Genomic DNA, 15,374 nt, shown 5'->3' with positions numbered 1-15,374 from the left:
GCAGGTTCGATCCCTGGGTCCAGAAGATCCCCTGGAGAAGAGTATGGCAACCCCACTCCAGTATTGTTGCCTGGGAAATCCCATGGACAGAGGAGCCTGGCGGGCTACAGCCCATGGGGTGGCAAAGAGTCGGCCATGACTGAAGCAACTGAGCACGCACACAAGCTTAGAGACATTTATTGGGATGCACTAAAAATAAAAGTCCTGGACAGTCCTGAACAAACGGAGAATGGAATAAGCTTCCTGGTTTATATCTTTTATGATAACAAACACACTATTTTTTTTGTTTTGTTTTTACATTTTGCCCCCTCTTCGCCCATTTCTCCCATCCTACTCCCTATCTCTGGTAGTCACCAATCTGTTCCCAATACCAGTGAGCTTCAATTCGTTTAAGATTCCACATACAAGATATAAGGTTTTCGCCTTTCTGACTTATTTCACTTATCATGTTGCCCACAAAGTCCATCTGTGTTGTCACAAATGACAAAATTCCATTCTTCTTTATGGCCAAGTAGAATCCCATGGCCGGAGAAGCCTGGTAGGCTGCAGTCCATGGGGTCGCTAAGAGTCAGACACGACTGAGTGACTTCACTTTCACCTTTCACTTTCATGCGTTGGAGAAGGAAATGGCAACCCACTCCAGTGTTCTTGCCTGGAGAATCCCAGGGATGGGGGAGTCTGGTGGGCTGCCGTCTCTGGGGTCGCAGAGGTGGACACGACTGAAGCAACTTAACAGCAGCAGCAGTATATACAAACATACCACAATTTCTTTATCCATTTATCTATCAATGGACACTTAAGTTGCTTCCATATTTTGGCTATTGGAAATAATGCTGCAATAAACATGGGGGTGGATACGTCTTTTCAAGCTAGTGTTTTCGTTTTCTTAGGAAAAATACCAGAAGTAGAACTGATGCATCATGTTGTAGTTCCTATTTGTAATCTGAGGAACCTCCATACCATTTTCCACAGCGGCTGCACCAATGTACACCCCACCAACACTGCACGAACGCTCCCTTTTCTCCACAGCCTCACTAACACTTGTTATTTGTCTTCTCAGTTTATTTCTAAAGTTTATTTTAATTGAAAATATTCAATCTCTCAAGTGCAAACATATTTCCAGACATATTCTAAAGCCATAAAATGCACAATTATTTTTTAAATTATCACAGGAATGTTAATCCTCTTTGTCACTACCAGATCAATTACTAGTTTATCTTAAAGAATCTCTTATTTCAGGGAATTCACTGAACTAGTGACTTTGAGCAGCAAGACACTTGGCTGTGCTGTATCTTCATTGCTGTGGAGGCTTTCTCTAGTTGCGGGGCATGGGCTTCTCATTGTTGTGGCTTCTCTTGTCGCGGAGTATGGGCTCTAGCGGGTGTGGACCTCAGGAGTTGTGGCTCCTGGGCTCGAGAGCACAAGCTCAATAGTTGTGGTGCACGGGGCTTAGTTACTCCATGGCATGTGAGATCTTCCCAGACCAGGGATCGAAGGCATGTCACCTGCATTAGCAGGCAGACTACTTTACTACTGAGCCATCAGGGAAGCCCTTGCAAGAGACTTAAGTCATTTACTGGCCAAACTTCAATTTTATAGGTAAGAAAGAGTTAAATGGACCAATAAATAGAGTTTAAAAGACCAATAAGCATATGGAAAAAGTTCTAACATCATTAAACACAGGCAAATAGATACTGAAGCCCCAATTAGATATTCCTAAATCTCCACCCAAATGGCCAAACTTAAAGGACCAACAATACTAAGTGCTACGGAAGAACATCAACTACACTGATGGTAGGGTTCGAAACTAGTACAAATACTTGAGAAATCTGTTTGGCAGTATTTACTAAAGTTAAACACACATATACCCTACAAGCCAGCAATTTCACTTCTGGGTGTATACCAAAGAGACCATCAAAAGACACATACTGGACTTCCCAGGCGGTCTAATGGTTATTAACAGACCCTGTGCTGCTAATGCAGAGGACACAGGTTTGATCCCTGATGAGGGAACTAAGATTCCAGATGCTGCACCACAAGGCCATAAAATAAAAAGTAAACCTATATAGCAGGTAAGCCACTCAAAAGATATCAAACTTCCCTTGGGAGTCTAAGGCACTGGTTTTCAAAGTGTGGTCCACTAAGAGCCTTTCAGTAGATTGAATAGATCAAAATTGTTTTCACAAATAATATGACATTATTTGCCATTTTCACTGTCATTCTCTCTGGAGTATACAGTAGAGTTCTTCCAGTCTATATAATGTACAAATTGAAGAGAGTAGTGGACAGAGACTCCATCTTTTTTCTTTTATTAAGTCAGATATGAAATTTTGCAAAAACATTTTTAAAATGTCACTTTTAACTTGTTTTGGAAGTTATTTTACATAGAAGTATTATTTATATTAACATGCAATGAGTTTTATTTTCAAACACACAAAAAGTTTTTAAATGTCTCTGTTTTAGTTTCTAATATAGTAAGTATCAATGGACAGAACCCCACATAAATAAAAGCTCCTTGGGGTCCTCAATAATTATAAATGGGTCCTGAGACCAGTAAGTTTAAGAATGACTGGCCTACTGATAAACAATAAAAACGATAAGCTTCTTCTGCTACTTAAAGTCATGAAAAAAACACCAAGGTTTTCAACATTTTCTCTGAAACCATCTGTGCCAGACAAAAATCATTGCTACTATATTTATCTGCATACTTTCTTAAAGCTTAATCTGGACTTCAGATGCAGAGAAGGCAATGGCACCCCACTCCAGTACTCTTGCCTGGAAAATCCCATGGATGGAGGGAGCCTGGTGGGCTGCAGTCCATGGGGTCGCTAAGAGTCGGACACGACTGAGCGACTTCACTTTCACTTTTCCTTTTCATGCGCTGGAGAAGGAAATGGCAACCCACTCCAGTGTTCTTGCCTGGAGAATCGCAGGGACAGGGGAGCCTGGTGGGCTGCCGTCTATGGGGTCGCAGAGTTGGACACGACTGAAGCGACTTAGCAGCAAGTCTGTAATCCCTAAATTTACAGTACAAGCTGTTGGGCAAGCACAATTAACCCACAGGATACTAAATAAAATAAACCCCTCCACACACACACACATGCACAACCAAAAACAAGGAGAGGAAAAATTCAAATTACATTATCTCTCCCTACTTGAGCTTAGGACTATTAACTTTAAAAAAAAAACAAACAAAAAAAACACAACCTTTTCCAATGTTCCTTTACTTGAAAATGTCTCTTCTTTAAGACTCCAGTTTTTTCCACATCTCTAGGCATACAGATAAAATTTACTAACTTAAAAAATAAAGTTCCTTAAGTCATCTCTTATCCAACACCTTGGTTTTACAGATAAGTGTAGTGAGGACTCAGAAGGTTAAGTGATTTAACATATGGAGGGGGATACTGGAACTACAACAGCCCTTCTGACTCCAAATCCAGTACACTTTCACTGACTACATCATTTTCATTTCAAATAGGAAAAGTTTTTTTAAAACAAAAAACTCTCCAAAATAGGAGTCAGTGGGGTTACTGCAACTATTTAAACAATGACATTATTCATCCATTTTGTGTATCAATCTATTTAAAAAGCTGTAAAATATCACCAATACAAACCATGGAGAGCCTATAGTTAACACTTAACTGGATGCCAGCCAGATTCTAGTCCCCTACATGTTGAGAGAAAGGGTTGGTTTTTTATACATATGCATATATGTGTATATATAAAATACATACATAATTTATACATATGTATATATAAATACATATACATATATGTATATAAAATATACATATATATGTGTATACATATATATACATATATAGAGAGGCATGTGCTTTGAGAATCCACTGTTTAAGTAGTGGAGCCACATTGAGAAATAGTCATTCTATAACACAGATTCCTTTCTCCTGATGACCATTCAATAGATCTGAACAGAAAGAATCTCTCAGTGGAGAGTGGGGGGAAAGAGTTTAAAGGGAAAATAATAAAGGTTTTTAGCTAAGTACTGTTTTTTAAAGGCTTTCCAGGTGGCGCTAGTGGTAAAGAACCTGTCTCCCAATGCAGGAGAAATCAGAGACAGGGGATCAATCCCTGGGTTGGGAAGATCCCCCTGGTGGAGGAAATGGCAACCCACTCCAGTATTCCTGCCTGGAAAATTCCACGGACAGATGAGCCTGGCAGGCTACAGTCCATAGAGCAGCAGAGTCAGACATGACTGAAGCGACTTATCACGCACTCCATTCAGTGATACGGAAGCCAAAGCATCATCTTCATATAAGTGAAGTCTCAGGTACCTCCTTCCTTTACTCCACTCCCCCCAAACCATGCGTGTGTACATGCATGCTCAGTCACTCAGTTGTGTCTGACTGTCTGTGACTCCATGGATTGTAGCCCGCCAGGCTCCTCGGTCCATGGGATTCTCCAGGCAAAAATACTAGAGTGGGTTGCCATTTCCTTCTCCAGGGGATCTTCCCGACCCAGGGATCGAACCCAGGTCTCCTGCATTGCAGGCAAATTCTTTACCGACTGAGCTACGAGGGAGAAAATAAAGACCACTTCCTACTATAGAGAATCAGAAAATAGTTCATGAAGATGGCTTGTGAGCTAGGTGGCAGGCTAGCCACAAAGGGGAGATAGAGTTCCAAAAGTAAAGCCATGGGTAAAAAGCAAAGACTAGCGCATCCACATCAACTATGGATAGTTTGATTCGGTGGGAGAACAAGAAGTAACCTCTGAAAAGTAGATGGCAATTACATCCAAATGACCTATTTGGGTAAAGCTGACATGGTAAGAGTTTTGAGCTGTATTTAGGAAGAGAGAAGGAAGAGAAATGGAGGTACTTGGAGAACCTCATTTTTGTGGCTGTGTAGATGAACAGAGGGCTCCCCAGGTGGCGCAGTGGTAAAGAATCTGCCTGCCAATGACACAAGAGAAGATCCCTAGATTGGGAAGCTCCCCTGGAGTAGGAAATGGTAACCCACTCCAGTATTCTTGCCTGGAGAATCCCATGGACAGAGGAGCCTGGCGGGCTACAGTCCCTAGGGTTGCAAAAGAGTCGGTCATGACTGAGTGACTAAACAGCAACGAGAGATGAACAGAAGCCAAAGAATCTTTCCATTAGTCTCCTTTCACTGACATGATTCTTCTTCCCACGATGCACTAAGGTAATCCTCGTGTACTGTGCGTGTGTGTTCAGTTGTGTCTGACTCTCTGCGATCCTGCCAAGCTCCTCTGTCCATACGATTTTCCAGTAGAAACAATTCAAGATAGCTGACAGGGAGCTCTGATAATGACATTCATTATGAGACAGAGACTCCACTGGGCTTCTCCAAACCTCAGCCCAGACTCACAGTCTCTCTCAGCCCAGTTCAGCATACTTCAAGTTAAAAATTCTCAAGAATTTTGGATAACTATATTGTACACTTGATACTAATACTGTATGTCAATTATATTCAACAACAACAACAAAAAGAATTTTGGTAACTGATTGATATCTACATACAGAGAACACAGTAAACATATATTCATAGGCAGGTTAAATATAAGAAAATGAGACTTTCTGTAGTCATTTCGACAAGAGTCTGGGCAAACGCCGTATATAGTCAGTACCCTTTCATACATAATGCATTCCTGAAAATGTGACAGAAGTCAAATATTTCAAAGCCAAACAACAGATTCACATGTTTATAGGGGTTTTTCCAACTCTCAGAGTAAAGGAAAGTATTATAAAATCCCTAATTACACTTCACCTTTCACATATAAGCTTTATTACATACTTGCCGTACTTAATTTCCTATTTTGTTCTAATTATTTCACTCACCACTGAACAAAGTCAACCAACATAACCAATGAGCAGAACCTAATCCAGTAAAGTTAAAGATTCATATCCCCAATCAGTTCCTTGCCTCAAAGACATTAGGTTTGAGCCCTCAAGCTGATGCACTTTTGTTTTCCTGCTCATTTGTCAAAAGGACAAAATACAGTTGAACTTGCAAATTAACACACAAGACAGTGCTGTACAAATATAGCATAACTGCCGAAACAGAACTGTTCTCAGACAGGCAATACCACCATGCAATAAAAAGACATTTGCTTCATTTCAGCTAATGGATAGAAGTCTGACTTAAAGAAGAGAGGTTACTTCCCTGGTGGTCCAGTGGTTAAGAATCTATCTTCCAATGCAGGGGATGCGGGTTCAACCCCTGATCAGGTAATTAAGATTTCACATAACTCAGGGCAACTAAGCCCACGCACCACAACCAGAGACGCCCTTGTACCACTAGAAGAGTCCACGTACCACAACAAAGACCCGGTGCAGCCCCCCCCCCAAAAAAGAGAAAAAAGAAGGGAGGTTAATACATAGTGTATTAAAGTACTGAGTATACAAAAATCTTATGCATCACAGTTAAAGACTAACATGTTTCAATGGGAAAAAGTACAGGAACAGGAAGCAGAGCTCAAAGTTCTTGTACGAAATCCACCCTCTATATACATATATACACAATTAGACTACTAACTCTTACCTCCTTTCCCACTCCACAGCAGTTTAAAAGGTGGAGGGGGGGCGGATAAGATTGGAACCAGGACTGACAACAGTGAAAATAAACATTGAGAAAGTGAGATAGCTTAAGAAAAAAAAACAAAAACTTAAAACAGTCTGGCACCTTTTTAGTGTACATGCGAACCATCCTTAAACTTCAATAGCCACCAAAGAAGAAAAGCAAGAAATACATAAAATGAAACAGGCCAAAAATAGTTAAATTATACTCCTGATGTTACTCCCACTAGCAAAGAACAGAAAGCCCCTAAAAGGGGGATTGAAGAAAAGGCAAGAGAAGTGGGGACGCACACAAAGTGTACCAAGAATCTGGAGTCAGATGAACAGAGGACAGGGGAAAAAAAAGTTTTAAACAGCAGGAAAATTGGAAAATCATATTAAAATCAATTTCATGATTTTTGAGCAATATTTACCAAAGCAATATCTAAAAAGGAGCAGCAGAGTGAAGAGGGACCCAAAACAGCGTCTTCTAGGATGAACAAACAGCACACTCTGAAGTCTGAGGCAGAAGTGGAGGCAGAGGACAGGAGGAAACACGACTTAGTCAGCTGATCATCTGATGAGAACCTTTAAACACACAGCTAATAATAAGGTTGCTTCCACATGATGGAATTATCAGGGGGTGGAGTCTGGGTGTTTTGCAGCTTGCTTTCATTCTCTTATGCTACCCAAACTTTTTAACAGAATAGATAACGGTAGTTTCATAATTAGAAAATTTTAAAAAAGCATATAACATCTTTAGAAAGCTTTCCATCAAATAATAAATTGGTTTTAAGTATTTAAAAGCAAGTTTTGGTGTTCTGAAAAATTCATTTAAACAGAATATTATCCCCTAAGAAATCAAATTAACGAATATTTTGATAACGAACCTTTCCAATTTAGCTTTCCTTTAACATGAGTATCAAACACCACTGCACTGCTTTTAAAATGGTGCTCTTTGTCCCCAGACTCCAGTTCTAAAGGGTTTGTGGAAATTAATTTTTAAACTCCCTCCAACCAGTATGTATAATGGGGACAACTCTGTCTTGTTCACCTTGTGCATCCCGTTACCTGGTATAATATTACGCAACAGGCATTTAACGTGTAATCATTGAATTTAAAGTACAAAGTAAAACAAAATTAAAAATATTCAAAAAGATTAGATAAAGTGATTAACGTGAAGAAAAGTAGGATATGCTCGATTTCACCTCTAAACCAGTTAATTCTCCAAGAGTAGTTCCATGCTTGGGAGTTGTTCGAGAATGCATGTTCTCGGGCCCCATTCCATACTTACTGAATTAAACTCTGGAGGCAGGACCCAGCATTCTGTTTTAACAAGCCCTCCAGGTTTGAGAACCAATGCTCCATACCAGGGCTGCCAAACTACTATCACAGATCAAATCTAGCCGCCTGTTTTTGTACAGCCCACAAACTTGAGAATGGATTTCACACAGGGTCATTGTAATTACAGTCAACCTGATGGCAGAGCATTCGAACTTTAAACTCCCAATAGGCAAAATACTGTATTGTTAGTACCCCCCCCCATTCTATGACTCTTATTAGACCAGAATTACAATCAATTGTACTCAATTATCATTATAGTTTAAATTTTATCAACAAAATATTTACCTAATAGCTTTAATTTTGCCTCTTAGAATGCAAAGACTACCATCTATAATATTTACAATCTGGCCCTTTACAAGAAACAGCTTGCTGATCCCTGCTCTAACTCAGGCAGTGTTATCAAGGAGAGGCCAAATCTTTCTACACTACCTAGGCAGAACATGGGTCTAATACCATATAATTTCCTTATCCAAGTTAAACAGGGTAGACTTACTTAGAAGTTCTAAGTACCCAGTTGAAAGAAAAGACCAGAACAGAGAGGAAACCAACTACCTAAACTAACAATTCTTAATAATCACCAGTCAGTAGGAATGAAATGGACTTTAATAAACTGACAGGAAAAAGAGGTTTCCCCTGCTCCTTTTCTTTCTAAATTTTCTTCTCTTCCCACTTCATAGGCTCTGTAGCAGAGGATCAGATCCAAGACAACCAGCTCAAAACTGTCCCAAGGAAAACAAGTCTTCGGTAACGGTTGGCCAATTAGTCTAAAGTGTTCAAAGCGTACATGACTGATCAGTTACAGAAAAGATAACCAGAAAGGGGCCATAATATGATGATACATCAATTTTGTACAGGCCATTCTAGACATCAGGAGTCAAACATTCCCCCAAATGTTGCCATTCAGGCAGTCAAAGTTGTTGTTTACAATTTTGGGGAGAGGTTTCTTTTTGTTTTGGGGGGTTTGTTTGCTCTTGGCCACAAGGTGAGCCATGTGGGATCTTATAGTTTCCCAACCGGATGGAACCCATGCCCCCTGTAGTGGAAGCAGAGTTTTAACCACAGGACCACCAGGGAAGTCCCAGTAAATAATGCTACTCTATGTGTTCTGTAATACACAAAGGTAAAGGACAGAATCTCTGACCTTTTTTATCCATTATTAAGAAAAGATTTTAAGTGTGAATTTTGAATCACTGCAAAGGTCATGGAATCCAAAGAATTCAGTAATTAACGTGACTTGTTAGATATGGAAATAGCTTCACATATAAGCTAGTCTATGCACACTATCTTAGTGAAGTTACTTAGTTTGTTGAGCCATGTTTCACACCTGAAAAACAAGGAGTTTGACTAGATTGTTTCAGGACTTCCAGGACTGCTCATCATAAAAGGATTATCTGGTCAAGTTAAGCGACTCCAAGTAATAAAGGGGGGGGGGGGGGGGGGGCGCGGCAAAGAAATAGAGGAATCATATTAAGAAAATGAACTAAACGTCCAACAAATAATTATTGAAAGTCTATGTGCCAGGCATATGTCAATGACTTAGGCTCTTGAATCTGATCAGATAGATGCCACCAACCTAAAAAGAATTTGAACTAATAAAATTAATCAAAGCATCTGAACAAAATAAGTAAGACAAACAAAAAACATACAAGCAGTGCAGAGGTAACTGACAGAATATCAATACAGAAAAGGAATGGTAAAACAACGGTTGACACCAGAGTTACGTAGTAGTTACTGGCCCAAAATTAAAAGCATCCTAAGTACGGCTATTTCTAAAACCAATACTAAAAGAATACATGTCTGCTGTACTTGACATCTGGGCTCACTGGAGAAGGCTGGCATTCATAGGGAAATTCTATTTAATTTACTTAAAGAGGATAAAAGGTAAAAGGCAAGTTCCACTGGCTTAAACCATAACTAAGCATATTTCTCGCATGCGTGCATGCTCAGTTGCTTCAGTTGTGTCTGACTCGATGTGAACCCGTGGACTGTAGCCCGCCAGGCTCCTCTGTTCACGGGATTTCCCATGCAAGAATATGGAGTGGCTTACCATGCCCTCCTCCAGGGGATCTGACCCAGGGATCGAACTCATTCATGTCTCCTGCACTGCAGGCGAATTCTTGACCGCTGAGCCACCAGAGAAGCCCCAGCATATTTTTTATAACAACTTAATTAAGGCCCCTTCTATAAAGCACAATAAGGAATAACAAAATTAGAGCTAGGAAGGACCTTAGAGACCAGCTAGTCCAATAGCCCTCACTTCATATAACAAAAGCTTCCAGACAACAGTAATCTCTAGAACAGTGCCTGGCACATGGTAGATGCCAAATAAATATTTGATGAAAAGAAAACTAATGCCTTAACAGGTATTAATAATGTTAGTATTAAAGCTGAAACTCTAAGAAGATGCTCAGTAAGAGATAATGAATAAATATGTGTGTTAACTCAGAATCTCATCTTCCCTTTTTCTAAAATACATTGCCAAAAAATAACCTAGCTGCTCATCAGAATCATATTCTTAGTTTTTAAATGCCATTTGCTACCTCAAATCTACTCAATTATAATCTCTAGAGAGTAAGACCCAAGCAAATACATTTTGAAAAAGCTGCACAGGTGATTCTGATACACAGCTCAACTAGAAAACTGTTAAGACAGTGACTGTAGAACTGGAAACCCACTAGCTATGAAATGCATGTAGAGAGAGTGTGCGTGTGCTGAGGCCCAAAAGACTAGCATAGGCACATTTGAAGAAAAAAATTTAGGTAACATATCTCATCTTAACAGTACGCCTTTTCACACCATAGTCCTTAAAAGCATATTACATTGATCATTACTTTATATCCAATAGTAATAACTGAACGGTAAATTCAAACTCCAATATCAGACCTTTCATGATATCTTTTTTCCTTATGATGGACCCTACAGCATAGAAAATAGGAAGACAGTGATCATTAATAACAGATCTGTGACAAATCATGTGACACCTTAAGGATGCTCAGACTCTGTATTAGCAGCCTTCTCATACAGAATTTAGCACAATGGACCAAGGGAATTAACAGAAACACCAAATAAAGGTATTATTGCTATTTCATTCATCCCATAAAATTATCAACCAATACTGCAAAAAAAAAGCAAAATAAAACCCTTCATTTTGAAATTTTTTTGTGAAAATTACACTGATTTTAAACTAAGCTAAATAAAACTCAAGAGTTCTCAAATTGAGATAACAGAAATTCACATGATACTAAATGTTCACTTATGGGATGATTTAAATAAATTGCTGAGAGAGAAATGTCTGATGTTGCATCTTTTAGGAATCTTAAGTTGCCTTACGTTATTTTAGTCATAAACAGATCCACCAACTAAACTATCAACCTGAACGTGTTGGGAAACATACGGAAGGGGAAGGAAGAACCTATTTGCAGCAGGAAGAACCTATTTGCAGCAGAGTTTTAGCATTTCCCTTAGTCAATCAAGATATTTCCCAAATTGCAGACTATTATATTTTTATTAAAATTTTAATCTAAAGCCTCTCTGGTACAGGAAACAAAAGTCCCATTTAAAAAAAATAATTGGTGTCATTTTACTAACAAGGCAGAGTAGTCGAAGCACCACTACTTGAACCGGACAGACCTTAGTCCTTTGTTTAATGGAAATAATATTTAAGATCCACATATGATGTCAAACAGAGTGTTTAACATAGCGCTGTCACATAATTCAACAAATGACAATTGTTGTGATAACGGGAAACAGTTAAGGAAGAAAAAACTATCTTATTTATCCACTAGAAAGTTCAGTAGGAACATGCTACCAGCAATAACTGGTTTTTCAACCCTGACAGTGTGACAATCACCCACAGTCCTTTTAAAAGACACTTCTGCCCAGGGCCCATATCAGACCGATTAGTAAGTCTTTGGGAGCGGGACCCAGGCATTAGTTTTTGCTTTCTTTTTAAAAACAGAAAACTTACCTAAGTGATTCTAATGTACAGTCAGGGTTGAGGTCCAACGCATTAAACTGTTGCTAAACATTGTTAGATTCCATGTTAAAATTAGAAGAGAATTTAGCAATAAATACAATACCTTTCAAAGATGCAGCTCCTCAAAGAACTACATAGAAACTAAAACCCCATTTTCCAAATTTTTGGGGAAAATATTTCAGGATTCAGAAAACATACCACCACTAAGAAAAATATAATGCAGGCTATAATAAAAGCATTACACTGTTTAAAATTAAAAAAAAAAAAAAAAAACACAAAAACACCAACTAGCTCCACAACCACAGAATAAAATTCCCCTATCCCTTTGTAATTGTCCAAAACATTTATAAGAGAACTAATCTTGAAAACAATTTTTTAACCTGATATAAAAATTCTGAAAGTACAAAAATTGTTACTTTTAAAACTCTTATGAAACAAACAATGAGCTAAAAGAAAAAATGCTTGCTGTGCCCAAATAATCAAGAACTTGAGGACCAGGAAATTCATGAGAAAAATCCATTTTCAAAAACGAAGCAGCATTATTAACATCATATCAGAAGAATTATCTTTAAGGAGGTACTCATAAAATATCTCGTTTTCTTGAGATGTCAGAAAATTTATTTCAAAAGCCTGGGTAAAAAAAAAGATCCAAAGTAAATCCTCCTGAAGCATTTTCATTGATAAAACAAGAAAACTATGTAACACCAAGGGATTCCAGTAATTTGATGAAAGGTAACATCTGCCCTTCAAAGCTACTTTCTGATAAATTTAGATTCTCAGATTCTAGATTCATAGATTCTTGTACGGTTTTTGCTGTTATTTAATCCCTCCAAAAATTTTCTCTCAGAAACTACCAGGGTCAGCAAACAAAAGAAACGGCAAGAGAACATTAAGATAACAGGTTAAGAGTTACAAACTGTGTTCTTGCAAAAAATACAGGGAACAGGGTAGAGGAAAAAAAACACGTATAGTTCAAAAGGATCATTTTTAAATGAGAGAAAACATAATAGGCTATCAGAAACATTATGAGTTCGCCCTTGGTGTATTAATTCCAAATGTTTCTTTCTCACTCTAATCCAAGCGCTGTTACAAGTATGACAAAGCACATGGGTTATCAAATTGAGAATGTTGACATCTTTGTACATTTAATGCATAAATCTTTCAGAACTATGAAGGCATTTGCTAAAACCAAAATGGCAGCCCACCGAATCAGTACACCAGTAAGATCTAAAGAAGAGTTCGTAGTCTCTATTTTTAAGTTCAAGTGTACGGATTAACAAAGCCAAGCGAGTCACGGTTAAGGAGTCCTTACCATATAATCACTAAGAATGGATAATGCGCTCCAAAAGAGGTTAAGTAACTGCTGAAAAGTTTCTTTTAATCAAAGACTCCCGAATTCTTCCTCAAAAGTTACGGTTTACCAATGTTATGCAGATTCAGGGGGACTCGAGGGTTTCCAGGTCAGAGAACGCTGCAAGTCTTTCCCTCTCCTCGAAATGAAGCGTGACTATTTAACCAAGAACACGCTCAGTTGCATTCAAAGACAATCTGAAGAAATTAAACACACCTGTAAACTGCACGACGGAAAACCCAATTAACATTTTAAGTATGGAACTTCCAAATAATTACAAGTTTAATTTAAACAGATTCTGTTGAAGAGTTTAAAAATCCCCGGGTAAGTTCCAGTCGCCCCAGAAATCCATACAAATACTGCAAAACACGTATACACATGTTCCGTAACTCTTGAATATTTCACAATGAATGAAAAATATACCATTTCTCAAATCCGAAGCCTCACGGTCACAAGAATCCGAAGGTTTTATCATTATCCAACTTACACATGCTAGTACTTTTTTTTTTTTTTGCACAAACCATTAAAAATATAAAGGTGGTGGGTCCAAGCTCGCTGGGAAGCGACTTCTGCATCAAAACATCTTCCGCAGCTTTGGCCCTCCGTAAATGAAGGGGGGCGAGGGAGATGGAGGAGGCCGATAACCCGGCTCCGGCTCCCAGACCCCAGGGCCCAGGAGAAGCTGCGGGTTATCGTGGGAGGGTGGGGGAGAGGTGGACAAGTCGGCGGGCCCGATAGCCAGGCGTAGCCGAGGCCTAGCTCTACGGCTCCAAATCACTCCACCTCAGTAATGGCGTTTGGTGTCAAGTGGAACGAGACCGGGAAGGAGAACGATTTCGAGCCCGCCGAGGGCCGGGCTGCAAGCCCCGAGGTCAGGGGGCGACGAGCCCCCGGCGCCGACCCGGCCGTGGGCTGCGGATGCGGGGGTTGCACGCCGCGCCCGGAGACTCCATCCTCCGACTCGGCCCCAGACAGGACGGGAAGGGGAGGAGGGGGGAGGGACGGAGCCGTCAGCCATTTTCCCTTACAGTCCAAAACACACAGACACGCTCCCGGGACGCCGGCTCGGCGTGGAACAGAGCCCCGCGCCCCTACCCGAGCCGCGCGCGCCCGCCCCGCCCGAGGCCCAGGGCCGAGAGCCGGGAAGCCCCCGGCCCGGCCTCCGGCCGCGGCGAGAGGAACCGCGCACACGCACACCCCCTCGCCCTCCTCCCCTCCCCTCCCCTCGATCCAGCTGTTGGCCCCGGAAAAGCGCGTCGTCCCGGCGCTGCTAGCTACTCACCGCACGACACAGGCGTCTTCTCTTAAGAAGCAAGACACGCGGAGGCGACAACCAAGGCTCAGTCCCGGGACAAGGCCGACCCTGGGTGCATCCCAGGCCCAAGGGTGACGGGCGACAAAGTGTGTCGAGAGATCGTAGGCGTAGGAACCGGGGAGCTGCACAGGGACACCGAAATTCGCTGCTCGCCGCGCCCGCCTTGCAGCAGAGGTGGCCGCGGCCGCCTCCTCCCCCCCCCCTCAGCCGGCCGCCTCCCTCTTCCCCCTTCTCGCCTCGGGCTGAGGCTCTTTATGAGCGCAGACGGGCTCCGGGCGGTGCGTTTCTCCTGCGTCACCTCCTCCTGCTCCTCCTCCCGCAGTGGCGGCTTCACCTTCCACTGGTCGCCGCCTCTGTCCCCGCTCCGGGCCTGCTCGCTCTGCTGCGGCTTGCTCCTAGCACCCGGCGCCCAGCGAAGCACCGGGCGCAGAAGCAGCCGCCTCCCGCGAGGCCTGTGAGCTGAGCGATACGGGGAGGGGCTCCGCGCGGCAGAGGCCCGAACGGGCCGGGTGCAGGGAGGTTGCGGCTCCGGCGGCGGCGGAGACTAGCTTCCGCAGCCGCGGATGCCCGTCCTCTTCAATATGGCGGATCCGGCAAACCAAAAAAAAAAAAAAAAAAAAAAAAAAACCGCTCGGCCAGTGGCGGCGGCGGTAGCGGTGGCAGCAGCAGTGGCGGCGGCGGAGGCAGCAGCGCGACGGCGCAGACTCCTACAAGCCCCAGCACCGCCCAGACCCGAGGTTCCCCGCCCCCGCCAAGCCCCGCCCCTCACGGGGCCAGCCCCAGAGCCCTCCTCCCCTTTCTGGCTCAGCTGCTCCTTCTGCTCTCCCTTTTCTCCCCCGTCCAGCCGGGG

General features: G+C 41.8%; 1 protein-coding gene across 3 annotated transcripts in view; it reads right to left on the bottom strand.

Annotated features, from left to right (window-relative positions):
- The window catches only part of USP9X (ubiquitin specific peptidase 9 X-linked), a 113,884-nt gene extending 98,752 nt beyond the window's left edge, over positions 1-15,132 (bottom strand). For 2 of the 3 annotated variants that reach the window (XM_025277246.3, XM_025277247.3), the window contains exon 1: positions 14,492-15,132. The gene's annotated coding sequence lies outside the window, so the exon portion shown is untranslated. The remainder of the gene's footprint in view (positions 1-14,491) is intronic. The other variant, XM_025277248.3, reaches the window with a different exon arrangement.
- Positions 15,133-15,374: the final 242 nt, after the last annotated feature.

Source organism: Bubalus bubalis, chromosome X (genome assembly GCF_019923935.1).
Source record: "Bubalus bubalis isolate 160015118507 breed Murrah chromosome X, NDDB_SH_1, whole genome shotgun sequence".
Taxonomy (NCBI): domain Eukaryota; kingdom Metazoa; phylum Chordata; class Mammalia; order Artiodactyla; family Bovidae; genus Bubalus; species Bubalus bubalis.
This window is presented reverse-complemented; position numbering and strand designations above follow the sequence as displayed.